Source organism: Bidens hawaiensis, unplaced genomic scaffold (genome assembly GCF_021521415.1).
Source record: "Bidens hawaiensis isolate Kalapana, Puna unplaced genomic scaffold, B.hawaiensis_p1.1 tig00000566_1, whole genome shotgun sequence".
NCBI lineage: Eukaryota > Viridiplantae > Streptophyta > Magnoliopsida > Asterales > Asteraceae > Bidens > Bidens hawaiensis.
The window spans coordinates 4,054,776-4,062,924 of record NW_027491035.1 but is presented as its reverse complement, the minus strand read 5'-3'; the positions used below and the strand labels follow the sequence as shown (position 1 = coordinate 4,062,924).

The 8,149-nt window shown below is 38.0% G+C and overlaps 1 pseudogene across 1 annotated transcript; it reads right to left on the bottom strand.

The window, feature by feature from the left end:
* Positions 1–1,102: 1,102 nt before the first annotated feature.
* On the bottom strand, positions 1,103–2,888 carry LOC143636343 (putative protein phosphatase 2C 59 pseudogene; annotated as a pseudogene). Its single transcript, XR_013154227.1, has 2 exons — positions 2,765–2,888; positions 1,103–2,222 (listed from the first exon to the last, which is right to left on the bottom strand). The product of XR_013154227.1 is annotated as a putative protein phosphatase 2C 59 pseudogene (transcript).
* Between the last annotated feature and the right edge of the window lie 5,261 nt (positions 2,889–8,149).

Below are 8,149 nucleotides of genomic sequence, written 5' to 3'. Positions count from 1 at the left end.
AAAAAACCCGCATAAAGGTTGGGAATCCTTATAAACCCATACGGCCACATGCCAAACTCAAAGGTTGGTAATCCTTATAAACCCATATGGCCACGCGCCGAATTAATTACATGCGTGTCATCTTATGATAAAAAGGCCCGCATGCCAAAATTGCCATCATGATTTAAAACTTCTTACAACCCGAAGCAAAGTGGACGCACAGGCAAAAGGTCATAGTTTGGTCAAAAAAACAGTACTCCTTCTCTCCTAAACATTCCTTATAAGTCCAGCACTTCACCAAACCGCTTGCACACTCAGGAGAAGCACTGGACTGGGGGGACTTATAGGTGTAGGGTATGTCAAACCCGGTACGACCTTTTATTTATTACATAATATATTATGTTTATTACATTATTATTATTGTCTACTAATTAGACCCATTGGGCTGGGGGTTTGTGAAGGTAACCCCTAACCGGGCCTGGCCCAATAAAGGTTATGGTTCATGATGGTAGCCATGGAGTCCCTATATAAGGAGCCTTTATCATTAATTGAAAGGACCTTCTCTTTGACCCTTGGCTCCCACATATTTTTGTGTCTGTAAACAAGAGTTCATTCTCTTAACAGTCACCTCCACTCCCCCACTTTTATATGGCAGATCTGAGTAACCGGAGAAGAAGGCCAAGGCGGTGGTTCGTTCATATTGAAGACCGGGGAACTTGAACATGGATCCGACCCAGATCCATTTCTTGTTTCTTCAATACCATCAACATAAGATTTTGCTATGCTGCTTATTCCACATCGTACCGTTAGCTGAATTGTATACAAATACATTAATCACGATCTTAAGAGGAATAAACTTTCATTTTTAAATAATGGGCACTGCTTTATTTATTCTCAGAAACATCCAAATTTGGCTGTTTCTATTCAGACAATGTCAAATAAGGATCCTATGCGGTTTACTAGACAAAACAGCTGATATGTAAAATACATATTGCTTTTTTGATTGTACAAAACATGCATGCTCCAAACGCTTGATATTGAAATCAACACATCATTTACCAATCAAACAAAGTTCAGCAAAAAATATCTAAAAGGTTTAAAGCAAAAGAAAAGAACAGTTGCAGATTCAACTCAACACTTAAGATTCAATCTCTGCATTACAATTCTCACAAAACTAGTTCCAAAATAAGCAAATGCTTATTCTATTATAAGCTCATACAAAAACTAGTTTCAACTTTGAATTACATAAATTGTACACTTATTATGTTACCAACCCACACGGAACCAACTGTAAGAACAAACTTACATTTCAGAAACAACACTTGAAATTTGGTCAGCGCACACTTACATTTCAGCAAGCAGAACTCGACCCACTCGCTTCATTATCCAAAAAACGAACCACAACCACCGTAATATTGTCAGCACTACCTCGTTCGGAAGCCTCCTGCATCAACCTTTTTGACGCTTCTTCCGGGCTCTGAATCGGTTCCACCATTGCAACCGCCTCATCGTTACTAACCACGTCCCATAAACCGTCACTTGCCAAAATCAAAAACTCAAGCGAGTTATCAACTTTTTCCTCTTGGATCTCAGGATCTGCCACAACATACTGTTTCAACAACTTATCACCAAACGCACGCGACACCGCAAGCACACCACCCACCCTCCAAGTCCCCGCCCACATCACAAACCCGCCCGCATCCTCAATCCGTTGCCGTTCATCGCTCTGATCCGGCTTATGATCACGAGAAACAGCGAAAGCTTTACTGCCTCGAGAAATAACCGCACGTGAGTCACCAACGTTTGCAACCAACAACCGGTCACCAACTAGGATGGCGGTTGAGGCAGTTGACCCAGCGTCTCGGTTTTGATTATTCTCGGATTTTAGAAACTCTGTGTCAGTGTGACTGTACGCGGCGGATATAGCAGCTTTTGTATCGGATATGAACTTTGGGTGTTTGATGAGATTATTAAACAAGTGGTGTTTAACGTATTCTGCAGCGCGTGCACCACCATGACCATCGAATACTCCAAACAGACCGATTGTTTCACCATCTACAGAATCGATTCTGGCTTCATAGAAATCTTCCATTGATGATCTTTTACCCGGTGAGCTTGCAAACCCGTAGCTGAACTTTAAATCTTCACTCACACCGCCTCCACTATCTGGGGATTCACCATTGGTTTGACCCGGGATTATTGATGATAAGGAATCCAGGTAGCCCATATTCAACCCAAATTTCCTGATCATTAATTGTAAGATATAATAAGTTCAGATTCAACATTAAAACCAAACAAGTTTCACAGACTTCCAATTCCTGATTAATGAAAATCGACATTTAAACATAAACTACCAAAAATTGAAGCAAAATTCATATTTTCTTTTAACAATTTCAACAAAATCAGCCAAGATCAAGCTTCATATTCTCTTTGCAATTTTAAGATCAAATTCCATATTAGTCGATCGCTTTATTTAACAAAAACAGTATAGTATTCTAACATTGAAAACCGCAAGTTGAAAGGACAAATCAACAGAACTATCACTATTTTAAAGCATGAGATAAGATAAAGAATCCAAATCAAAACCAAGCAAGCTTCTTCACAGACTTCCAATTCTTGATTAATAATTATTTTATATTCAAACATAAACCGCCAAAAACTGAAGCAAATTCAATATTTACCCAAAACTTTCAACAAACAGGATTACAAAAATCGGAAATGATAAGAGCAAAACTTAAAATATATAGAAACAAAATCGATGTGGGTACGGATGTAAATTGGATACCTGATGGGTGTTGAGATCTGACCCCAGAAATCCAAGAGAATATGATTTGATTGGATTGGATTGGATTCAAGAAGATCGAAGAAATAATATCTGGTCAAACGGTTGACATTTTGACTTTTTTGTATTGATGTTGGCTCGTCGTCACATATAAAGGGCCAACTACGAACCAACAGATATTTATTTATTAAATAAAAAATATACCCCTAGAATTCCTTTTTTTTAATTAATGTTTGCATTTGTAATATAAGTTCTTCAATAATTACATGAGAGGAATTTATAAATTTTTTTAGAGGTTTGTAAATGGTTGGATCTATTTATTTTCTAACATATTTGAAAGTGGTTACGAGTGATGAGGGAGAAAAAATAATGATAAATATATAAAAAGAAAATATAATTTAATTATATATGAGATAGAAAATGTAGCGTTTTTTAATTTAATTATAGAGAAAAAGAGAAGTTGTCGGGAATGCTTTAAAAGAGCTTATTGGTTTAGGCGAACGTTGGATTCTGCATTGAGGCGGTTTTACCTACTAGTTGTGATTTTCGAGTAAAACATGACGCGTCAAATAATTGGGGACGATTGAAATTCCCGTCATATGTAAACTAGGGAAACAAAAGTTATCTAAAAAGAACTATCAAACATTTATTAACTATATACTTTATATGAATTCAATTAATATTTGTAGTACAACTAGCTTCTGGCTTAGTGCTTAACTAGGGGAAAAAATCATTGTGTCTAAAAAGAACTATCAAATATTCAATAAATATATACTTTTACATTATTTCTTTATAATTCATATGTGTATTACAGCTAGCTTTTGGTGTTATGGACTGAAACTATTACAAGGTATGTGACTTGTCCTACATTGGTTTTATGGGTAACTGATGTGGGGGTTTATAAGCCAAATGAGTTTCCTCACCTATCAGACTATTCTTTTGGGTTGAGTTCTTATGTTTGGCTTGTAACATTGGTATCAAAACCAACCTCGGAGTGGTAGCCCACGGAGTGGTGGCCCACAGAGTGGTGGCCTGGAGTGAGCCAGCCGTGACCAATGTGGTCGTGACCAACGAGGACTCAGAGTGGTGGCCTGAGGTTAGCCAGCCGTGACCAACGTGGTCGTGACCAACAAGGACGTTTGCCCTTAAGGAGGGTGTATTGTTATTGACTGAAACCATTGCAAGGTATGGGACTTGTCACACATCGGTTGTATGAAAAACTGATGTGGGGTTTATAAGCCAAATGAGTTCCCTCACCTATTAGACTAGTCTTTTGGGTTGAGTTCTTTTATTTAGCTTGTAACATTTGGCTTAGTTGCAAACCAATTGCTTTTCTTAAAAGATGTCGTCGGTTTAGACGAGCGTTGGGGTCAGCATCAAGGGATTGGTTTTACTATGTTATTGGGGTTTCGCATACTTAGTTTTGGAGGAAAAAAAAAACATTGTTGAGAAATAATGTTTGTAGTATTTTTGAAATATTGAACCATTTTTTGGAGTTTTTATATGTTTTCTTGTTCGCAAATAGGCTTTTAAACATCTAACTTGTGTTAAGTAAAATTTTCTGCACGATGAAATTTAGTTTAGACCGGAGAAGAACGAGAGTATTCATAATTTGATGTTGGATGGATGATCGTATAGATGTTTTCTAGTTTTAGAATGATAAATATGATTTGTCAATTAAAAAGTTTAATTTGACGTGGTTAATCATGAAAAGTTTGTTTAACCTAATTGTCTTCTACAACTAGTAGAGGAGTTTGAGAATTACAGATAATGAGTATGTGGAAACAAAAATAACGTTTGTATACAAAAGTCAAATTTGATAAGACAACTTTTGTTATGAATGTTACGGGCTCAACCCAGCAGCCCGTACACGCAGCCCAAATCAGATGGCCCAAACAAGTTAAACGCTTTAAGTTATAAGCAAAGTCACAAAGGAGTCGAGGTTATGGATGAACTTATGGTGAATTGATTCTAGTCTCCCATCTCTTTTCTCTCTGTATTTTCATCTTCTTCCTATTGGATCTTGCTTCTTGTAATTTTCTAATTGCAATCGAATGATTATTTGATTTGAGTGTTATCAATTGAATTATTTGGTTAATTCCACGTTGTATTGAGAAGTAATCACTTCATTGGTGCTTTCATTGCTTTGTCTGCATCAATGGCGGACAACTCCTTAATCCTGGATATAATCGCTAACGTCCAAACCATGCTTGAAAATACTAATCGTATGCAAGTTACTTTGCGGCGAATGTCAGACACTTTGGCTAAGCAGGAACCAGTTTTTCTTCAAATGGAGGCCCAAATTCAAGACCAGATTGATTGCTTGGAGCAGTTACAACCTACTCCATCATTGTTCTCCATTCCTGATTCAGGCTACCTTCCACATCTGGTCCAGAAGTTTCAAGGCAACGATGCCCAATTCACTGACTACGAAGACGGTCATTTCACCGAACTAGGGCTCCTTCCAGAAATAGGCATGAGTGTTGCTGCTCCGATTCAACATAATTCCATTGAGATTCTCACTGCTTCAGCACCAAACGTGAATCAAATTTCAGTTTTCCCTTTCAACCTTATTGCCTCCAAAAACCCTTGTTACAGATGTCGGTACTAGACACTATTCTATTGGCGGTTTCGTTAACTTCAATTCAAGGCATGATGAGAATTTTGACACTGCACTACGATGGATTAAATTTCTTTTTGATCCAGGCCTGATTGTGATTAACCATAATTATTTTCATCGTGTTATTCAACCATTTGACCATATTTGTACCTTATTTTAGTCTAGTTTGATTTTGGGCCCTATACTCGTCATTAATACTCAAATAGTGCACGATTCTACATCTTGTGTTCGGGTTTTATGGGCTACGCGTCTACTTGTTATTATTCCATCTATGGAGACGTACACATATGCACGGGCTGTTAAGAGAAATCATCCTCTAATAAGTGGTTATGCTACCCTAATGGGTGGACCTAATTCATATTTAGGGTCTGAATGGTCATGGATGCACTCGCTTCAACAGGATTTATTTGTGGGCAATGTTCAGGTACCACCTAATTCAACATGCCTTGCTCATGTTGCTTGTCCCCTGTTTTATACTACCGGTAGTTCAGTTGATTGTCCTTTGTTTTATACTACTGCTCATTCAGTTGCAAAATTGGGTAGTAGTTCTATTTCGGGCTTGCGAACTACTGGTGTTATGCACACTATAGTTGACATTTATGCTGTCCTAATTCACTTTATAGTTGGTAATCAAGATCTAACATCAGTCACAAATAATACCTCCCGACTAAAGCTACCATGTCATGTTAATTACCGGTCTAGTGTGTCTAGGCTGTTAGGTGCACAGTTCTTAAGTCCACACTTTGCATGGAAACCAGGTTGGCAACATGGTTCAATTATAAAGCAGAAATTTATAGTCCATTATTCCTCATGTAGTTATGCTCCTAAATCCAGTTCCATTGATTGGAGTAATTCACCTTTTGGATTCCATGCGATATCAACACTTTCAACCGAGAATGGATACGGAGTTTTATGCGGAATCTCAACATACTTTATGACCCTTAAGTCAGTTTTAAGTATAAATGAGGTCACATGGTTGGCAGAAACGCAATCAGGTGGTGGTAACTATACAACGATTGTTCATTGGTTCCAAATGGGTTTGAGTTATGAGGAATTGGAATATATCGTGCGAGCATAGACAACAGATGGTGGTAACTTTCGCATGTTTAACTTAGCCATGATATTGAAACCAAGAGTGAGAATGATTGAAATTTTACTCGCAATTGACAGTGCAACAAAAGGCACTAAGGGAAGTGACAGACTCGTTTTTTGGAAGATTCCGTTGCAAGGTGCGGGCACGACTCTATACATTCGGTTCACTGTCGGTTTTGCCATTGTACATTGCTGCAGTGAAGGGATACGTAGTCTTGAAATTCGAACCACGAGTACCCTTAGCCTACTAATTACTAGAAAGTTAGTCATCAGTGACATGTTTTGTGATGGGAACCCAAAAGACGAGCCAGGTGCTATCGTATGTCGTGTAGCACAATCGTTTCTATGTTTTGGGTCGTTTCAACTACATGCCAAAAGTGGAAACGAAGATATGGAATTCGTTAAAACTTTGGTGGATTACACCATCAAGCACTATTTTTCTTATTTAGAAAGTCTGACCAAAAGTGACAGTTTACACAGTGTGTTAAATACAGATGCAGTAATTCACCATTTGATGACTTTGAGCATTAATTTAGCAACTGAAGTATCATTGGTTGTTGACGGTTTATCGGCTCTTTCAAATGATGCTAAAAATGGCTCAATTACATGTTCTGCAACTGTATCATCATCAATTTCATCCCCAATTAAAAAAGTCAATTATTATCAGGTTGGTGATTGCAAATTTATTCAATCGGTTCTGGATGGCTACACCGTGTACATTTTTGTATATGGTCAAACGGGATTTGGGTTGACACTTAAAAGGTGTTTCCCTACTGATGAGGACGATTTGAGCCCTTCTGCCACAATTGCTCAATCTGCCAAATTGATCAATCAATTTCCGAGGAGTATAGATTTGATTATTTTGGGAATGCTTTTGAAGGTTTGTGACAACCTTGGAATTATTGTGGTTAAAGTAAGAGTCATGAATATTATGCCTAAAGTTACATCGAAACGGGTAACACACATCAGCCCAATTATTGCTACGGCTTTACTATATATGCATGTCAAAGGTGGTGTTATTACAGAAGCTTTCGAAATATTAAATTTCTTTCAGCCTAGTGTCATTTTTATATGGATTAACATGCTAATGGGCATGGGAATGCATGGCCATGATAATGATGTTCTACGTGATGTGTATGGAGAAATTAAGTGGGGTCTTTTAAAAGATTTCCATCAGGTCATTCAACTCTGTACAACAACCTTGGTGGCACCCGATCTGCCAACTAGTTTTCTCTCTCAAATTTTAGAGTTTGGTGCTTACAAGCCATCATCGGCATGTGCTCCTTTTCTTGACCTGCACATAGCACCATTTGCAGCCCTTTATGGACATAAACCACTAGAACTTTTGGAAGCCAACTGTTAAGAGACGGGCTACTATTCTGTTATCTCACATAACTATTTGGCCCACTCATCTCGTTTTCTTTCTTACAACCTTACACCTTGAAGACAAGGTGTATTTGAAAGAGGGGAGTAATGTTATGAATGTTACGGGCCCAACCCAGCAGCTCGTACACGCAGCCCAAATCAGATGGCCCAAACAAGTTAAACGCTTCAAGTTATAAGCAAAGTCACAAAGGAGTCGAGGTTATGAATGAACTTATGGTGAATTGATTCTAGTCTCCCATCTCTTTTCTCTCTGTATTCTCATCTTCTTCCTATTGGATCTTGCTTCTTGT